Consider the following 21,834-nt stretch of genomic DNA (forward strand, 5'->3'; position numbering starts at 1 on the left):
GAAAGACAGATGACTGCATTACACAGCTGGTGTGCCATTTAAACCATTGTGCACACAGCAGCTGGGTAGAGATTTAAATGGAAAATGTCTCCACCTATAGACCATGCCAAAAATGAACTGCAAATGGTCCAAACACCACAGTAAGTTTCATGAAATGTCTGACACTTCTTCAATTTACTGGCTACTCCTAGAGAGCTTGGCATTGTTGCCCAGTGCAGAGAATCGCAGTCACTTGATTTTTGAGGAAATTTACAATCTGCTTTATCTTGTGGGTTTTTGTTCCTCTAAAAAAAGATGTCCCAACTTTCTGCACTAAATTGGAATATTTTCTCCTGGAATTCAAATAGTCTGTCAAGGTCAAGTATTCAAAGTGTTTAAAAATTCATAAAAATTCAGAACATTCTTTAATCTGGAATTCAAAGCCTTCTCCAATATTTTTCCAGCCTACTTCCCAATCTGTTGTTCTCTGTGATTTCTGACCACTCCATCTTTGCCCACACTGTATCTTCCACCTGAAGTTTTTTTTTAATCTTCTCTATTTTATTAAAACTTTATCCTGTTTCAAGGCTGATGTGAAAATCCACCCCTCTATGACGTTTTCCTGATTTTCCCACTTGGAAATACATGTGTTCTCCACAGGACACTTACAACAGTTTCTATACCTGTTAGGTTGCTTACTAATTTTTATATTTGCACGTGCGTTTTATCTTCCTTACTAGATTTGAAAACGTAAACCATGCGTACTGGTTATTAAGCTATTGGCTCTTTGCTCAATTCCCCCTTTTTCACTCTGCATGTGAAGCTGGGGCTGATACTATGCAAACCATACATCTGGTTTGCTGGCTGCTTCCTGTCAGGGGCACCAGGTGGAGAAACTGGAAGGAAGAGGTGGGAGGGAGATGGAAATTGTTTCTTCCTGTTTGCTTCATGTTCCTGAAAATGATATTCCAAGGATGGCACATCACTCAGTCAGTAGCAGTTGGTTCCAGCCTGCAGCTTCTCCTCAAATGCCAGAACCCACCTCATAGTGTCCCTCAGAGGCACCAGCAGCATCTGTGCTTCTCAGGCATCTGGACCCCAGCTCCTTGAGGCCTGTCCTGCTAAGTAGAAGCCCCTGCTCAGATATTAGAGCCCAGCTCTGAGTAGGCCCTCCTCTAGCTTCTAGGTTCTTCCCTATGTTTCCTCAGCCCAAGAATGCACCGCGTCTTGAAATTATGAAGTCTATGTTGCCCCAACCTTCCTTCTAAAAGGTTGTTTCGGTTCTCTAACACCCACATTATCAATTCTCTATAATAAATACCCTGTTGAAATATCCAGTGTGGTTTCTCTGTTCCTGACTGGACCCTGAATGCTACACAATGACCGATCCATCTATTTTCTCCTTTGTCCAACCCCCAACCCAGTTCCTACCAGTGTGGTTTGCACACAGTAATTCCTTAATAAATATTTGTTGAACGGATGAATGAATATTTATTAAAATAAAAGATCCTGCTATATTTCATTATTCTGTCTTGTCTTCTCCATTTTCATGATTACTATGTTCAAATAAGAAGCCTCAGTTATCATTCATGGGCAATTTTGGCGGGTCAGGAAGCATTTCCTTGGGGTTTATGGGATGGTTTAAAATGCATGACTCGCCACTATACTTCACAAGCAGTAGAAAACAACATATGCATTATGCAGGGCTCCTTTGTGTTGATCACTCTTCTGCAGACTTTAGGGAAGTTTTTGTACTGAGAAAGGTGCTACTCTCCTCATGTGTACCGGTAACAGAAATGGACATGATTTATGATATGCACATCAAGAGGGTGACTGTATTAGCCACTCTTTTACTCCCTCTTGAAACTGAATAAGGATTTTTTTTGAGGATATGATTTAAGGCCAGATTGTGTAGAAAACAGCTGCTCTACAAGCATGTGAATAATTGCTGCTTTAACCAGAGTAAACTTTGCAGAAGGCTGAAGGCATTATCCATTACATTAGAAGAAGATAAAAAGAGTGCCAAGGGGAATGTAGAAACTGACCAACTGGGTAATCAGCAATGATGTGATTATTCTAGACTGGAATGTATGAAATGCTTAAGTCCAGATATGTGATGCACACATAGAAATCTATTAAAATGTGTATACATCTCGGTTCCTGCCTCCCTCCCTCCCAGGGCTTACATCAGCTTAAACAACTGATATCATTAAAGTGCCTTTGAGGAAACTCCTTGAATACAGGTGGGAAACTGGCAGTTATGGCAATGATAGTAGCTGGAATATTTTTGCTCTGTGTTTTACTGATTTTGACCATCATTAGCATACAGACAAAGCCAGAATCTAGTGGACAAATGCAGCATCATTAAACCACTCGGGAGGTAAGCCATACCCTGTGCTCACTGTTTTCACGTAACCTATGTCATTTGGGAATCATGCGAACATCATTCCTCACCAAAAATATGACTTTGCTTAATATATTGTTTGCTAAATATAAATAACTTAGAGGTAGGTAAGTTGCAGATCAGAAGTATTGAGAAACTTTTTCTAAATCCTTATAATCTAATCTTCAACACCTATATTACAGTATTTGGACTTGGATAATTTTCTGTAACCAACAGAATAACAGGAAACTTTCAAAAACATATAGTTTTTAGCTCTCTAAAAAAAGGATAAAGAAAAGGCATTCTGAAGAGGATCACTGAAGTGGTTTGGAGCATGGACGTGCACCACGGGAGTGAGTTGGTATTATGTCTGCATGTACTTTGGGGTAGCATGATGTTGTGTAACAACCACAGGCTTTGAGTTGGTAGAACTGAGTTTAAGTCTTATCTCGTCTGCTAGCAAACCTCCGTTCTCACTTTTATAAAATGGGGATAGCAATATCTCCCCAACAGATTACAGGGGAGATCAAGTGCTCTTACCTTTGTGAAAGCTCTTGGGACAGTGCCAAGCTTGTAGTAGATTCACAATCAATGCTAGCTGAGTTTGAAAGGACCAGGTGTAGAAGTTGGCATAGGAAGTCACAGTGGAATATGCTAGTGGTCAGCACAGGAGCCAAAATCCCTGGCTGGCCTCACAAGGTGAGTGAAACACTATCCCACCACAAGGAAAGCTATTGTAATTCTTCCATGCCTCTGGAACCTGTGGTCAGGTGTGAAAATCAGTGGGCTCAGAATAGGGTGCAGAGAAGGTGGATGGGGGTGTGGCCTCAGGGCAAATGAAGCACTGGAGGCTTGTGAGTCCTTGCATCATTTCTTGGCCATGAAAGCCCCTCATGTACAAACTCAGACCCTCTGCTGTCCCACCACTCCAGCATCCCAGTATCTTTATCCTCTTCCTCTTAGGCCCATGTTGTCAAAACATCATACCTCTGATCTGAGCATGCTTCGCTCTGCACCTATAAACTCCATGTCTGTGCAGTTTGAGTTCTAAGTTTTACAGCTGTTTTGTCCTCCCAGACTGTACACTATTTCATCTTACTGCTAAACATTTTCTTGCCTTAGGTAGTCTATGTCCCTCCTTCGTATGTGTTACTCCTTATTAGCTATGATATTGGAAATCAGCTCCCCACCCTTCAGAATTATGGGAAAAATAAGCATAAATGATTGATGATAAAACCCCAGGTGGCTTTCCTATGAGTCAAGTGCCTCAGCTTTAGTGCCTGGAGTTAGTGGCATATTTTGGCTGCTTTGAGACCTCTTTACTTTCTTCTTAGTTCGAAGCTGTATTCTGAAAAGGTGACATTGCTTATTGTAAAGTTGTAGATGAAATATTATTGTATTGTCCTTAATCCTCTTCTGGGAATAGGGGACAATATTACTGATTCACTGGGCCCCTGCCATTAAGTGGAGAGAGACAGCATTATGTGCCGCCTCGTTTTTAAGGGCTCCTGGTGTTGATAAGAGCATTCAGAAGAGCTCGATGCAGACACTAACTTATCTGGCCTCCTTGGCAATTGCTTGTGGATGAATGGGCAAGTCAAGTCCTTGTAAAGAAAGGTCAGGATGAAGGTTAACAAATATATTTTTGAGGTTTGAGACATGAATAAGCAGAAACTGTCAGAGGTTGAAAGGGAAAAGAAAAGGGAAAAAGGGAATTCAGGACCATTTTCAGACAAGAGAGGAGAAAGAAAGCAGACAAAGAAACATATGGGGGAGGAAGCAGAGAAAGAATTAATGAATACTGGCACAGTGACCCTCCACTGCAGTGGGATTAGTAGGTCTGGGCGAGCGTCCCTTGACTAAGACTGATCGCTGAGTACAGACACAGAATATAAGGGCCAGCTCCAGGGAAGTCCATGGAGAGAAGCACAGTGTGATTAAGATGCAGTCCCTGCTAAACTCTGACCTGGGAGAGTGAAGACAAAGTGAAAGGTGAGTCACCAGGAAGAACTATGAGCGATATTGTGATGAGAAGAGAAAGTTAGGGAGTCAGAAGGTGGAACAGTAGTTTGAAATAAACTGTGCAGCTTAGCATGCTGGGGCAGAGGTAAGCAGTGGCAAAGGGGAATACAGCATGAGGACCCTTGGTGTCATCTGGTGAGGTCCAGGAAACCAGACATTGAGGGCATGGAATGAAGGACTCTAGATATTTCTGTGCTAGCAAAAGATACAAAAAGGAGAGCTGCATTTGGGCTGGAAGGGCCTGTAGGGGAATGTGGATAATGTGCATGGTAAATCTTACACAGTAATATTAGCCAGTGGCATTGCAAATTGATCTTGCCTCTTTGCCAAGTACTGTCCTAAGACTTGGGCTACCACCATCTCTGGTCTGAGCCACTGTCATTCCTTGCCTGGATTACTTAATAGCTTCTTAATTGGATTTCCCACTTTCACCGTTGCCCTCTAAGGTCTATTTTCAATAGGGCAAGCCAGAATGATATGTTTTAAACTGTAAGATCTTATTTCTTTTCTGCATAAAACCTTGTGATGATCTCCTCGTCACCCAAAGTAAAAAACAAAGTTCTGACAAGGATTTACAAGGCCATACATGCTCTGTGCCCTCCTCAGCCCTGTTCCTCTGTCATTCCACTTCCTATGATTCTTCCACTTGTTTAGTCTGTGCCAGTTAAATGCCCCCCTTGCTATTCCTCAAATATGCCAGGTGTACCACCTCCCAAGGACCTTGGCTGGTCGTTTCCTCTGCCTGGAGTGTTCTTTCTCCCAGATACCCACATGGCTAACTCTGTCACCTCCTTTGCTCAAATGTCGTCTTTGCAGTAAGTCCTGTATTGACCACCTTATTTAAAATTGTAACTCACATATTCCCCTTCTGCCTGTCCCCCCACCCCCTTCATTCCAATCTTTTCTGGATTTTTCTTTACTTCCATAGCCCTTATCACTTTCCAACATACTATGTAATCCAATTATTTGGTTTGTTGTTCGTTGTCTGTCTCCTCCATTAGGAGCTTCCACTGTGAGCTCCACAGGGAAGGAATTAATAAATTGCTCATCAGTGTACCCCAAGTGACTAGACCACACCTAGTCACCTAGAAATCACTCGGTTTTGGACTGACTGAGTAATGGAAAATAAGAATGAACTAAATGTGGGTAGTGGAGAAAGGCAGGGGAAGGAGATTGTTCACATTTAAGCAAAGTTAAGTACAATGGGAATGGAGGGCGGCATGGAAGGATAAGACTAAAAAGTAGGTGAAGGCTCCAACCATGTGGACTTCGTGTTAAGGATTTTGGTCCAGGGGAAATGAGAAGCCATGTAATTATTCTAAGTGGTGGTGATGACATAGTTTGATTTGCATTTGGAAAAAAAATCAGTAGCTGAGGAGGGACAACCATTGAAATTGCTGGTTACAGGAGGCCAAGAAAGAGATGGTAGCTTAGACCAGGAAGATGTTGATATAGGAGAAAGTGGTGGATGGATTATAGAAATATTTGCACATTCCAGAATAGAGTAATGAGCAAAGTTTGTGGGGGACAACAAAACAAAAAATGAAAAGCAGGAAATGGCAAGCCTGGCTTCCATGCTGGATGGATAGTAGCATCGTTCATTGCAATGAGGAATCCTGGGAAAGGATCAGGTTTTGGAGGAGAGATCATGAGTTCAATTGGCGACAGGTTGAATGTGAGATGCTATTGTGGATTGAATTGTGTCCTCTCAACTCCAGCTCATTTGTTGAAGTCCTAATCCCCAGGACCTCATTTGGAAATAGGGTTGTTGCAGACGTAATTAGTTAAGATGAAGTCATATTGGAGTTAATCCAATATGACTCTTTTTTTTTTTTTTTTTTTTTGACAGAACCTCACTCTATCACCAGGCTGGAGTTCAATGGCATGATCTCGGCTCAATGCAACCTCCGCCTCCTGGGTTCAAGCGATTCTCCTGCCTCAGTCTCCCGAGCAGCTGGGACTACAGGTGTGTGCCACCATGCCCTGCTAATTTTTGTATTTTTAGCAGAGATTGGGTTTCACCATGTTGGCCAGGATGGTCTCGATCACTTGACCTCATGATCTGCCTACCTTGGTCTCCCAAAGTGCTGGGATTGACTGGTGTTCTTATAAAAAGGGGAAATTTGGACACAGAGACAGACACACATAGAGGTAAGATGATGTGAAGAGGCACAGGGAGAAGATGGCTCTTTACCAGCCAAGGAGAGAGGCTGGGAATAAATCCTTCCCTCACAGTGGAAGGAACCAATTCTGTTGATGCTTTGGTTTTGAACTTCAAGTCTTCAGAACTGTGACACCATATATTTCTAATATTTATGCTGCCCAGTTTGTGGTACTTTGTTACATCAGCCCTATCAAACTAATGCAGATGCCTTTCAGACATTTGAGTGGGGAGATGAAACAACTAACTAAACATGCATGTCTGCAGCTCAGAGAAGCCCTTAGTCCTGGAGCTACACCTTTGGAAGTCATCTTATAGAAGGTAATTGAGCTAGCTTACTGTCCTGGGGGTGAACAGCAGGACGACTGAATGACTGCGAGCTAATCACCTTCTGCAAGTGTCCACACCACATTAACATGGAAACTCACCCTTGCCATCTAAGATGGAGGGAATATAGTCTACCCAATCTTCGAGTCCCACTCTCTACTTCCTTACTTGTTTTGCCACCTCTCTCCTGTCTCCAAATTCCTGCCAGCGGCCTGCCTCATCAGACATTTAGCCTGTTCAGAGTTTAGAAGCTCCAACATATTTGGGGAGTTTGTTATCACCAGTCCCTGACTTAGTGGATGTGAAGGGCAGATTAGAGATCCCCTCATCTTGAAAGGAGAAGAGCATATTTGGAATAATCTTCCATGACCTGATATGGGGAGGAAGACAGATAGTTGTTCCTTCACAGCTCTACTACTCTTGTACCCCATAAAAGACCTGCACCCCTTGTAACCCTCATCATATCAGTGCTTGGAGTTGTTGCTGGAGTGCCCAATCTGATAACAGAAGGCTTCTGTCTATTAGTCCCAAGAAAGTTTGGGGAGAGGGGTTTTTCTAATCTCAGAACAGGGATGGTGGAGGTGAGGAGGGAAAGAGGTCCCAGGGATAGGGGTTGGGTTATTTTGCGCATTTTATTCTCAGTAGCAGGCTATACTTGTTGAGAAATCTGGGAAAACAGAAAACTTTCTACTTGGTACCTCACACCTGATGAAACCTCCCTGACAGAGTGGGAGAAGGTAGTAGAGCCAAATAGGCTATGCCTCAAAAGTGCAGGAGAATTTCTTTCTCTTTTTTCTTCCCTTCTTTCCCTCTCCTCCTTCTTTTCTATTTTTATCTTTTTATTATTTATTTATTTAAAAAATTTTTTTTGACAGAGTCTCACTTTGTTGCCCAGGCTGTAGTGCAGTGGTGCGATCTGGGCTCACTGCCACCTCCACCTCCCAGGTTCAAGTGATCCTCCTGCCTCAGCCTTCCGAGTAGCTGGGATTACAGGCACCCACCACCACACACAGCTAAATTTTTGTATTTTTAGTAGAGACAGGGTTTCACCATGTTGGCCAGGATGGTCTCAAATTCCTGACCTCAGGTGATCTGCCCACCTCGGCCTCCTAAAGGGCTGGGATTACAGGTGTGAGCCACCACACCTGACTTCCTTCCTTCCTTCCTTCCTTCCTTCCTTCCTTCCTTCCTTCCTCCTTCCTTCCTTTCTTTCTTCTTTTGGGTTGAGGCACAATGGTCAGAAAGTGGAGTGAAGTGGACAAAAGAACACCCTGATCTTGGAGTAGATAAGGTAAGACATAAAAAACACCCAGTCTTCTGAGACTGTAAGGGAGCAGTGTTCTCAGAGAAAGTCCTGGTTTTAATTAAAACTATGTCTTAATTAAAGAGAGGTCAGGGCAATGCTGGGGAAAGCTGAAGATATAGAGGAATTGACTGGTTCTGAAACAGCAGTGCCAGGGGCCATGGCGGACAGATTGAGGATGGTGGAGAGGCCAGGCAGTGGTGCAGAGGCTGGTGTTCAGGAGGTTTAGATGGTTGAAGGATGACGGTGCTGTTCAGAATAGATGGCCAGAGCAGATTATGGTTATAGCACTGATGGAAAAAAATTAATAGGGCTGATGGATTAGGTTTTGTAGAGAGGCAATAAAGGACTATTAGCCAGATGACTCTGTGGGCGTAAATGATGGCATGCATCAAAACTGAACTCTTTGTGCTGTGAGCATTGGGTTATGGCTGAAAAAGTTGCCAAAATTGAATTTATAAGTGTAAAATGTTCATCCTATGAGACCCTGTAATTCTATTCCTATGAATGTTTGCTAAGAAAATAATTGAGCAGATAAAAAAAGTTATGTGTAAAGGAGGATCTTCATGACAGTGTTATAGCCATCACAATTAAAAAATACATTTATTTTTGCAACTCTTTTTATTCCCTTGACTCTTGAGACAACACACTGCTGCCTCAAAAATTTCTGCTTACCTCTTTGTTTCTTCTTACTTTTGTGAAGAAGAGAATGGCTGGCTATTTACAAAACCCATTTTACTTTCTTCCCAGACACACGGCTAGATGATATTTTTCAGCTTCCCTTGGAATTAAGTGGCCATGAAATGAAGATCTGGTCAACAGAATGTGGGCAGGAGTGATGTATGCTTCCCCCAGTTCTGGCCCCAAAAGCTTCTCACCTGACCCTCTATCTTCATTCTTTCCCCATCTAGCAAAGCCACAAGAAGGAAGGAATTGAGGTTCTTAAGTGTCCGTGTGGAAGGCTGACTACTAACCAGGAACATCTGTGCTAGAGTTATATGAATGGGAAGTAAACTTCTATTAGTTAAGCTTCTGAGATTTGGGGGTTTATCTGTTGGAATACTTAGCATTGCTCTAATGAATATACCTTCTTTGTGGTTTCCTAATCTTCCTGCCCCATACTTCTGGTGTTCTCTGAGTCTCAGGCCCCAACATATTTTCACTCTGTATATTCCCTCTGAGTGATCCTATTCATTCCCATGGCTTTATCTCCCATCTTTATGCTGATGACTCATGTCTACTTCTCCCAGTGAAACATCTCTCTGCATTCCAGAGCCTGTATTCAGTACTGTAGCAGGCATCTTCACCAGCTTACTGAGTCCTGAGACTCAAAGTGTATAATATTTATTACATTATATTTCTTCAACCTCATTTCTCTTCTAGAATCTTAATCTCTGTGAATAGTGCCACCATCCAACCAATTGCCCAGGCAAGAAATCTAGAAGTCACTCCAGGTTCCAGCCCTCACCTCCACCTCCCACACCCAAAGACATATTAAATTACATGTTTAGATATCTCGAATCTCCTCCTTTCTATCTAGTATCACTGTTCCAAGGCAAAGATAACAAGATGGGGAAAAGGAGAGATTCAGACTACACATATATAAAGTTATATGTCATGTTGCATAGCATGAAAAGGAATTGAACTGTGTGTCCATCACTAGAAGAGAAAGATAGACACATGGAAAATCTCTGTCCTTTCACATCTAATCTGGTACTTAACTAGACCCTCACTCCATTCTCTCACCCTGCGTACCCAATTATTCCACCTTAACCTTGGAGAGGAAGAAATCACATTGATCAATGCCTAGATGTGGATCTCGGTCTCAGGGAAGGTCAACAAGGGTAACCTGAGAGATCAATAATGTGGTGACTAGAAAATATATTTGTTGATGAGCCTATGGAGGTCTGAAGAAATATCTTATGGAGCTTTGGGTTAGACTAGATCTACTTCCATCCAATAGAGATATGAAAAAGATCTTGCAGGGGGAGGGTTGTTAAAATGATGTCTTGGCCCATGAAGTCCAAGGCTGCAGATAATGGAGGCGGGTTCACGAACTGGTAGCAGTGGTGAGCTGAAGCATGATTGCCATACCCTAGACCCTACCTTACATGAGCTGCTGCTGATAACAAGATCACAGTCTAACAATCTAGTTCCTTTGTCTCTTTCTCATAATCTATATTTCTGGAACAAAATAAATAGGAAAAAGCATTTGTTAAACTTATTGAAGGTGTCTCTATTCACAAACTAAAGTGGCAGAATCATGACTTGATTAAAAAACCAAAAAACAAAAAAGAACTATTGACAAAGTACCCTAGTCCTGTGCTAATATCCCAGCCACATTTTAACTTGTTGAGATTGTTTGTTGCTCTCCCCAGGCAGTGAAGAAAGTTTTCTCCTTCTGCGCATTTTATGATTGGCGTCAGCAGTATATTTTTCTGGGGAATTGATTTCTGTCTCTCTCTTTCTCACTTACTTTTTCTTTGTGAGCAGCTCTCTGTGATTATAATTATGCAACTAGGAGGTCAGAGGGCTATCACTGGGCAGTGCCTGCTGAGCCAGATTGCAGCACCAGCCCTATTTGAGATTTGCCACATGATGGCTAGGGTAGCCTGTCTGCTGAAATAGCAAGGTTTACTTCAGAGCCTTTTCTCAAATTTTCAAGGGCTATTTAACCTACTTTGTACCAACTGTCTATGGCTTTCTGGTCTGAAGAGCAAACTCAATAGTATTTTAGCATTCTAAATCCCAAATAAAACCCGAGAAATGCTGTTATACATAGACAAAAACCATTTCAGCTCAGAGAGGAATAAATACAAGTTTTTGCTTCTCCAAACGTTGTCTGGATTAACATTTCCTTTAATTATGGTTTAGAATATGCTAGACTTTCTATTCCTTGTCTTAGACTTTCCTTCCTCGCAAAAGTTCAATTTTATATGTCTTCTTTTTGTTCCTATAAGACAAAACATCTATCCATCCCTTCTTCCCTCCAATTTCCAGTTTTTTCATGGATGGAACTTTCAACAAACCTAAAAGTTGACTGGAAGACTCTGACATCTCGTTACTCCGTGCTTCAGTGGCTGTTAAATTGATAGTTTCAGAGTGGATATCAAACTATCTACTCTATCAGTGTTTTTTAAAAAAGGGAAAAAGATTACAGTCTGTCGAAATCAATGTGACACTTCTCTGACATGTGTGTCTTGATTGCTTTTTTCCTCAGCATATCCATTCCTTCTGACTATCTCCATTTCTCCGTGGCTATCTGAGTCAGACAGAGCTTGTCATCTCATAAAAATTGCTCCACCTTTTGCTTAGGTTTCTCTTAATTTTCTGTTTTTCTGTATTTATCCTTCTGTATTTATCACTACAGACCATACTTCAAACCAACATGGGTTGGAATTTTACAAGGCAGACGGCGTCTTGGTTTTTCTCCTCAGTAGAATTTCTATTTGTGGCACATGCATTTCCTTCTTCGCTGAATTCCCAGCAACAGTTCTCAGTAAGGGCAGCTGCTGCTCTGAGCCTCTTTGTATTTTTCTTTCATTCTCTCTTCACATATCGAACTCATTCTGTCTTGAAAGGTTCTCGGTCTCCACTGGCCGGGGGAAGGTGGAAGATATCACAAGTTGGCAGAGTTGCAGTGCACTGTGCTTTGAACTTGTAAAATTCTTTTCAAAAGTCAAAATCTTTAAAGGAAAGAAAAGAAGCTTCTGGTACATTTAGACAATGTGAGAACAGGAATGACCCGAGTTTAAAGATAAGGGTTAATGCTGTGATGTCAGTTCTTGGGCATAACTTCTCAGGAAACTTTAGCTTCACTAAAGCTCTCCGATTTTAAATGTCTTTCAAAGCAATCTTTTGGTGTCTGAAAATATAAGAAAATAGAAAGAACAGGATTTAGGACTCTTCCAGTAATTTATCCTAAAGCATACAAACATGATATTTTGTTGTACTCCCAGAAGCCTCTCTTCATAGATAAAATTCAGCATTATGCACTTCTACCATTACCATGCCCTTCCAATCTGACCAAACATTTGGAAAAATAAAATGTAATGAAGGTGTTCACTGTCTTCCCTTTCAATTAATCCGGGCCTGTTAAGATGCAGAGATTGTTAGCACATGCAGCAATTCACACATATTCCTTGTCCAGCCCTGATTGTAAGATCATATTCTGACTGCTTGTGATTTAGCTCAATAACCAGGTGATGTAAATGTCATTCTGCCAAAGATTCACAGAGTGGCTGGTCAGAAATGCCCTCTTCACCTTAATATGATCATCTGAAAAATAGGTATACAAATAACATCATAATAATCATGGAAAAGAACAGAATGTTTTAAAAAAAATACATTACATATGTGCTGAGTTGGTTCTAGACATTTGCATGAAGCAGAGTTTTTTTTTATCCCCATCACTCCTGAGCACCTATGTTTTGCCCCTTGTGTGCTCATGGAACCTCATTCCTCTACCACCCACCCCTCCCCTCATCCATCTTCTTTGTCAATATGCTTATTCAGTTCTAATTTGGAGAAAATATCTTATTCAATCAATTGACACGGGTTGGATTTCTTAACTTCAGGTTTACGAACCCCTAAAACCATAGGCAAAATTCTGTGTTTGAGGACCTATGTGCCTTATTCTATAGAAAGTATCAGTAGCTTTCAATGAGTCTCAAAAGATTCTAGGATCCCCGAATGGTTGAGAACCGTTGCAAAAATATTTTCCTTTAGAAGGACTTGCTAATTTAAAGTCATGCACATTTAACAGTGATATTTCAGGAAGTTCAAGGAAGATAGTCTGAGGCACAAGGGGGTTGGGGGAGACTCCAGGACTCCTTTTAGCTACTCCAGAATTCTGGATGTTCACTGTTCTTCAGAATCTTTAGCTTGCTTTGTTTAGAAAATTTTACTTTTAGCAATTTTGTTTGGTGCATGCCACGAGAAAATGCACCCAGTTCTTACATGCTGAGTCCCTCAAGGACTCAGTGGTGTACACTGTGGATTTGGGGACATTGCTGTTCTACTACAAACTTTAAGTTATTTAGGAAGTAGAGGGTTGAAGAGAAGGAAAACATCAATTTTTATTCCATGTATTTGTTCACTTGAGGAAAAGGCATTTTTTTCTGAATTACTTGAATTGCTGAAAATTAGTATTTATTTTTCAAATAAATAAGAGAAAAAAAATTTGCTATATTTTTTGGATTTTAAAGCTAGTAAGACAATAAAAATGACAGAATTAACCCTTCAAAACTTTTCCCTTCAAAAGTCTGGTGTATAGGATGCATATAAATTAAGGTCCAGAGGCTGAGGCATTTGATGCCCCAGGTGTAGGGAGATTTCATAATTGTATTGTTCTTTTTTCAAAATGGCTTCTTGCATGGCTACTGTTAAGATAGACTTGCTTGAAAAACATTTTTCTGAAAGCATATCTTGGTCTCATCCTTAATCATTTGAAGAAGAACCCTCGGCTGGATCTTTGTGAAGCTGGAAGGAATCACGATTGCCTCAGGAAGAGGAAGTAGTCAGGTCTGACTTTTAATAAAGAAGGGCTGCTTGCCAATACCTAATTCCTCTCTACTTGTTTCAAACCTGCGAGGGTAGTTAAGGAGTTTGTCCTGAGGCAAATTAATCTGAAGTAAAAATGAACTGGGGGAGGATTGAATTTTGAGTCAAAGATAGGAAATAAATTTTCCCCTGAGTTAATTAGCACACACATTCTAGGAAAAGTAAACTGTATCAAGAATATTGCCCCTCAGTCATCAGCTTCTAACTCCTGTCTGGTGACATGAATGCTTCCCCAAATAATGACTGCTTGTCAGAGAGACGGCCTTCCCTACTTGGCTTTCATGCTTACTCTTAGTTTATAGACAGGTCTCACAAAAGCTTTTGCTGTGATTTATTATTTTTTAAAATGCTTGTCTCTTCATAAATGACCAAAAAAAGGGGGATTCAGGAAAAATGGAGAATTCTGTCATATGCTTTATAGACATTCCAGGCAAGCCTGGAACAACAGCCCATTTAAATAACCATTCTATGGATCCATCACACTGAGCTGAGACATGCCTCAGCAACCTCTCTTCGTTTCAAAACCAAGCTGTCGGATAAAGAACAGGGAAAAGAGGGGTCTGTAGTCAGCTCATACCTGGGAACTTCTTTGAAAGGAGGATGCTGGAAAGAGAGTTGAACGGGGCAGGCTGTGACAGAGGAGTTGAATTTGATCTCTGCTGCTACTCAGAAGCATATGGTTTCCACCCACAGGAAAAATCTGCTTTTCTTCTGGCTGCCACACTAATGCAGGCATGAAGGGAAAAGACTTTGCTATCAAATACATCTCCAGGGTTGGCATCTGTGATTAAAGTTTTCTGTTTGCCCTGCATCCCTCCTCCAGGTGGTTTTTAAAAGATTGCTAAAAGTTGTCCCTATTTTTGCTTAGATAGTGTGAATGTAGGTGTTTGTTGTTAGCGGTTTATAACATACCTATTGGTGGGGCCAATCCTAACTTTATTTAGCCTCTTATCCTGTTATTAGGCTAGTGAAATAATTAAAGGACAGGCCTGGAACTTGGAGCTTCATAGAGCAGTTTCTTTTGGCTGTTACTAGTTGCAAAACATCTGGTTAGGTTGACTGTGAATAAGGCAATTCTTGGCTTCCAGTGTTATTTACTGTGAGGTAGAGATCTTATACTAGGGACTAGATGTAAATACTGCCTTCCCCATTTTATAGGTGGGGGATGTGGAGCCTGTGTTACTAGAACACAAATATAAGAAGACACAAAATGACTCTTAGCAGTAGTCGATTGTGGATTTTGTAGCGTGGCAATGGAAGAAAATATGGAGGGCTTCGGGGCAATAGAAGGAAACCTCTCAGCTGGTGCTCAGAGAAGAACTCTCTCTTTCCTTTCCAAAAGCCAGGAAGGCTTAAGACCCCCTCCTACAGCACAGACACAAGAGAGGAGTTGGCATTTGTAGCAGGCACATTTCCTATTGAACTTTTAGGGCAAGGATCATGAGCACTGACTTCCTAGCATGTGCGTGAATCCCTTCATTAACATAATGCAAACATTTAATGTTCTGTTTATTTATTTTTAAGAGACAGGGTGTTGCTCTGTCTTACAGGCTGTAATGCAGTGGTACAGTCATAGCTCACTGCAGCCTTGAACTCCTAGGCTCAAGCAATCCTCCCTCCTCAGCCTCCCGAGTAGCTAGGATTACAGGCATGCCCAGCTAATTATTTTACTTATGGAGACAAGGTCTCGATATGTTGCCCAGCTGAATCTTGAACTTCTGGCCTCAAGCAATCCTCCTGCCTCAGCTTCTTAAAATGTTGGGATTACAGGTGTGAGCCACCATACCCAGCCATAGCTAGTCTTTTAGAAGTGCAGTTGATTTAGTCAGATCTTGAATCAATTGCCCAGAGAAGTGAGAGACCAAGAATTGTTTGCTGCCATCTGCATCAATACAAGGAAGAGACCTGTCCCCTGAATAACCTGGGAAACCTATGAGCTCTGGATCAGAAAAGCATGTGAAAGTGGTACAGTATAGGATCCATGAAGGACTGCAGGCAGCTCTCATCTGGGAACTGCAAAGCCTACTGGAAAGTAAGGCGAACACTTTTCCTCTCCTATGAATTTACTTGACTAGGGAATTCACAATGCACCTCAGAGAAAGGCAGGAAGATTGCCCCAGATTTACGTTACAGTTAGATTTGCAAGGTACTTTCAATCTGTTTGTAAATTTAGTAAACTTTATGTGGTTCTGTCCAGACTTTTATTAACTTTCTTAGTTGCCTCTTTAAGTTTCCAAGTTAATAATTTAGTTGTTAAGGAGAAGCATCTGCATTAGTTGCACTAATTCCCAAACTGATGTTCAAATTAAAAAATTTGTAGATTGGACCAGGTAAGTCATACCTTACACAGATGGGAGCTAGAACCAGTCCTGAATTTATGATCATGTGGCATGAAGTGAAGAATCAGCACTTATTTTGTTTACTGAAATACTGCAGAGAGTCAAATTCTAAATATATCTTCCGTCACTGTTGGCAACAGCCTTCCAACACTTTTGTCTGTCTCAAATCTTGCCCCATTATGACCACAGTGATCTTGCCAATCTCTTTGTGTGGCTCCTGCTGTCATTTCCAGCCACATCTCCCTTGGGTCTCTAACCCTGGCACTCTACGGTCCATCAATCCTGAAGTGCTTGGAGTTTTCCCAACATGCTCTCTTGTGCTTTGTTTCTTTGCGGATGCTTGTCTCTCTGCCTGGAATTCTCCCCTTCTTTCCTGGTGGTCACTTGGCAAGCACCTACTTGATCTTAAAGACAAAGCTCAAGCATTTCCCTCTCTCTGTGGACTTTCTAGGCACATGTGGCTGCTCCGTACACATTTGCTGAATGAACAAGTAAATGAGTGCATAAAACAATCAGAGTAAACAAATGAATGTCTGGCTGTTGCTGCTCTTCTTTACTTAGAAAGATTTCACTGAATTCCCAAAGATAGTGCTGCCAGTGTAAATGTTATGATAAATTTGTAATTTTTGAGTCAAATGCTGTAAGGGTTGGGGGGAAATGTGGCACTTACTGAGGCCAACTTTGACAAACTGCTTTTCTCATTTTGCCTCAGAATGACTTTAAGATTGATTTCTTCATCCTCTCCAATATCACTATCAGCATCTAACATCTAACCTTTACAAAATCAAAAATGATGAGAACTAAATAATTCAACGTGAAGAGAGCTCGCCAGAAGACAAATGAACTACGTGCAATATGTTTGGTTGTGCAGATGTAATCTATCTCAATAATTAAGTATCTGTGTTTGTGAATAGGCTCTAAAACCTCTGAAGACCAGACCTTCAAAGATGAAGTCAAAGGTACTGGTCTTATTTACTAGGTGAAGAATATATCCCCTTGCCATTTCTTTTTTCTTCTCTTAAAGATGTCCAGTTAGTGAAACTTTAGCATTTTTAACTACAGGGTTGCATGTATTATTGAGTACGGAAACACCAGTATACTGAAGAAATACAGTGGAGGGAGGGAGAAGGTGAGCTCATCTGTGATGAGGGAAAATGCACTAAGACACAGAATGTGCAGTGTGAGCTGATTTTGGGTCCTTGTTCTCTCCCTCTCACCCTTTACTTTAGTGTGGATGCCCCTAGGATAAGACACAGTGGTTTGTTTGCAAGGATGTTCCATAAAGTCAAATTGAGATCTCCACTCCTCACATGCTCACATGATATTTCATTAGGGATTATCTTCCTTAATATAGCATGCTCCCTGGGTGGGAATGGGAGCAAGGTGTGGCCCCCAGAATTCAGGATATTTGCTACAAACTAATTTTAACATCATCTAAGTAAAGCATACATCTAAATAAAGCATCTAAATAAATGTGCGAATAAACTTTGTCTCTGTTCAGGGGTCTCAGAATATATGCATTATACTACCCTGTTAGGTCCTATACTACTCTGAAAGTCCATAACCTTCTCTGGTCCTATGGAATGCTGTGAGCTCATCATCCTCTGCTCAGAGTGAGTAAGACAGGGAACAGGAAGGCATCCTTTTTGCTGGGCAGGGCCAAGCCAGGCTGCTCCTGAGGGGCCATCCTTAGCGGACCTTGAGAGAACAACCCAGTGCAGCCTCTAGCCTCTGGGCCTGGGTGAGGGATAGTGCTCTCTTCAGGGAAGGGTAGACAGTCTATGGATAACTATTCCATTTCCACTTGGCTCTTGGCCACTCATACAAGCTCCCAGTGTAGGGCTTTTTCTAAGGTGTCTGTTGATCTTGCCTGCATGGCTCTTCAGATCTTGCCCGTTCCCCCAGAAACTCAAGTCTCTCTTTCTTTTTTCCTTCTCCCCTCCAGCCCAGCTGGAAGAGTCTAGTTTTGGTGCATGGTATTATATGTCTTTTTAAAAAAAAATAATTATTTTATTTTATTTTTCCATAGGTTGTTGGAGTACAGGTGGTATTTGGTTACATGAGTAAGTTCTTTAGTGGCGATTTGTGAGATTTTCATGCACCCATCACCCATGTATACACTGCATCATATTTGTAGTCTTTTATCCCTTGCCCCTCTCCCACTCTTCCCCCTAAGTCCCCAAAGTCCATTGTATCATTCTTAGGCCTTTGCGTCCTCATAGCTTAGCTCCCACATATCAGAGAGAACATATGATGTTTGGTTTTCCATTCCTGAGTTACAGCACTTAGAATAATAGTCTCCAATCTTATCCAGGTCACTGCAAATGCTGTTAATTCATTCCTTTTTATGGCTGCACAGTATTCCATTGTATATACGTACCACAGTTTCTTTATCCACTTGTTGATTGATGGGCATTTGTGTTGGTTCCACGATTTTGCAATTGTGAATTGTGCTGCCATAAATATGTGTGTGCAAGTATCTTTTTCGAATAATCACTTCTTTTCCTCTGGGTAGATACCCAGTAGTGGGGTTGCTGGATCAAATGGTACTTCTACTTTTAGTTCTTTAAGGAATCTCCACACTGTTTTCCATAGTGGTTGTACTAGTTTACATTCTCACCAGCAGTGTAGAAGTGTTCCCTGTCCACTGCATCCATGCCAACATCTCCTGTTTTATTGATTTTTTGATTATGGCCATTCTTGCAAGAGTAAGGTGGTATCACATTGTGGTTTTGATTTGCATTTCCCTGATCATTAGTGATGCTGAGCATTTTTTCGTATGTTGGTTGGCCATTTGTATGTCTTCTTTTGAAAATTGTATATCATGTCTTCAGCCCCCTTTTTGATGGGATTGTTTGTTTTTTTCTTACTGATTTGTTTGAGTTTGTTGTAAATTCTGGATATTAGTCCTTTGTCAGATGTATAGATTGTGAAGATTATCTCCCGCTCTATGGGTTGTCTGTCTACTCTGTTGACTGTTCATTTTGCTGTGGAAAATCTGTTTAGTTTAATTAGGTACTAGTTATTTATCTTTGTTTTTATTGCATTTGCTTTTGGGTTCTTGGTCATGAAATCCTTGCCTAAGTCAATGTCTAGAAAAGGTTTTTCAATGTTATCTTCTAGAATTTTCAAAGTTCAGGTCTTAGTTTTAAGTCCTTAATGGATCTTGAGTTGATTTTTGTATAAGGTGAGAGATGAGGATCCAGTTTCATTCTCCTGTATGTGGCTAGCCAATTATCCCAGCACCATTTGTTGAAAAGAGTGTCATTTCTTCACTTTATGTTTTTGTTTGCTTTGTTGAAGATCAGTTGGCTGTATTTGGAGTTATTTCTGGGTTCTCTATTCTATTCCATTGGTCTATGTGTTTGTTTGTTTGTTTGTTTTCCAGTAGTATGCTGTTTTGGTGAATATGACCTTATAGTATAGTTTGAAATCAGGTAGTGTGATGCCTCCTGATTTGTTCTTTTTGCTTAGTCTTGCTTTGGCTAAGTGGGCTCTTTTTTGGTTTCATATGAATTTTAGAATTGTTTTTTCTAATTCTGTGAAGAATGATGGTGATAGTCTCATGGGGGTGGCACTGAATTTGTACATTGCTTTTGGCAGTATGGCCATTTTCACAATATTGAGTCTTCCCATCCATGAGCATGGGATGTGTTTCCATTTGTTTGTGTCATCTGTAATTTATTTCAGCAGTGTTTTGTAGTTCACCTTGTAGAGGTATTTTGCCTCCTTGGTTAGGGATATTCCTAAGAATTTTATATTTTTGCAGCTATTATAAAAGGGGTTGAGTTCTTTATTTGATTCTCTGCTTGTTCACTCTTGGTATGTAGAAGAGCTACTGATTTGTGTACATATCTTGTATCTGGTAATTTTGCCAACTTCTTTTATCAGTTCTAGGAGCTTTCTGGAGGAGCCCTTAGGGTTTTCAAGGTAAACAATCATTTTGTCAGCGAACAGTGACAGTTTGACTTCCTCTTTACCAATTTGGATGCCATTTTTTTCTTTCTCTTGTCTCATTGCTCTGGCTAGGACTTCCAGTACTATGTTGAAGAGGAGTGGTGACAGTAAGAATCCTTGTCCTGTTCCAGTTGTCAGCAAGAATGCTTTCAATTTTTCCCCATTCAGTATTATGTTCTCTGTGAGTTTGTAATAGATGGCTTTTATCACATTAAGGTATGTCTCTTGTATGCCAATTTTGCTGAAGGTTTTAATCATAAAGGAATGCTGTATTTTGTCAAATGATTTTTCTACTTCTATTGAGATGATCATGTGATTTTTGTTTTTAATTCTGTTTATGTATGTATCACATTTATTGACTTGCATTTGTTAAATCATCCCTGCATCCCTGGTATAAAACCCACTTGATCATGGCATATTATCTTTTTGATATGTTTTTGGATTCAGTTAGCTAGTATTTTGTTAAGGATTTTAGCATCAATGTTCATCAAGGATATCAGTCTGTAGTTTTCTTTTTTTGTTATGTCTTTTCCTGATTTTGATACTAGGGTGATGCTGGTTTAACGAATGAATTAAGGAGGGCTCCTTTTTTCTCTCTCTTGTGGAATAGTGTCAAAAGGATTGGTACCAATTCTTCTTTGAATGTCTGGTAGAATTCTGCTGTGAATCCATCTGGTCCTGGACCTTTTTTTTGTTGGTAATTTTAAAATTACCGTTTCAATCTCACTGCTTGTTATTGGTTTGTTAAGATATCTAATTCTTCCTGATTTAGGCTAGGAGGGTTGTATATTTCCAGGAATTTATCCATCTCTTCTAGGTTGTTTAGTTTATGTGGGTAGAGGTGTTCATAGTAGCCTTGAATGATCTTTGATATTTCAGTGGTGTCAGTTGTAATATCTCCTGTTTCATTTCTTAGTAAGGTTATTCAGATTTTCTCTCTTGTTTTCTTGGTTAACCTTGTTAATGGCCTATCAATTTTATTTATCTTTTCAAAGAACCAGCTTTTTGTTTCATTTATCTTTTGTATTTTGTTTGCTTTAATTTCATTTAGTTCTGCTCCGATCTTAGTTATTTCCTTTCTTCTGTTGGGTTTGGTTTTGTTTCTCTAGTTCCTTGAGGTGTAACCTTAGATTGTCTGTTTGTGCTCTTTCAGACGTTTTGATGTAGGCATTTAGGGCTATGGACTTTCCTCTTAGCACTGCCTTTGCTGTATCCCAGAGGTTTTGATAGATTGTGTCATTGTCATCATTGAGTTCAAATAATTTTTTAATTTCCACCTTGATTTCATTTTTGACCCACTACTCATTCAGGAGCTGGTTATTTAATTTCCATGTATTTGTATGGTTTCAAAGGTTCCTTTTGGAGTCGATTTCCAGTTTTCTTCCACTGTGATCTGAGAGAATGCTTGATATAATTTAAGTTTTCTTTAATTTATTGAGGCTTATTTTATGGCCTATCATATGCTCTTAGAGAAAGTTCCACGTGCTGTTGAATAGAATGTGTATTCTAGGGTTGTTGGATGAAATATTCTATATATATAGGTCAAGTCCATTTGTTCCAAGGTATAGTTTAAAACCATTGCTTCTTTGTTGGCTTTCTGTCTTGATGACTTGTCTAGTGCTGTGAGTGGAGTATTGAAGTTCCCCACTGTTACTGTGTTGCTGTCTATCTCATTTCTGAGGTCTGTTAGTAATTATTTTATAAATTTGGGAGCTGCAGTGTTAGGTGCATATACATTTAGGATTGTGATATTTTCCTGTTGGACAAGGCCTTTTACCATTATATATAACTGCTGTTGCTT

The sequence above is a fragment of the Nomascus leucogenys genome, chromosome 3 (assembly GCF_006542625.1).
Source record: "Nomascus leucogenys isolate Asia chromosome 3, Asia_NLE_v1, whole genome shotgun sequence".
In the NCBI taxonomy this organism is placed as follows: Eukaryota; Metazoa; Chordata; class Mammalia; order Primates; family Hylobatidae; genus Nomascus; species Nomascus leucogenys.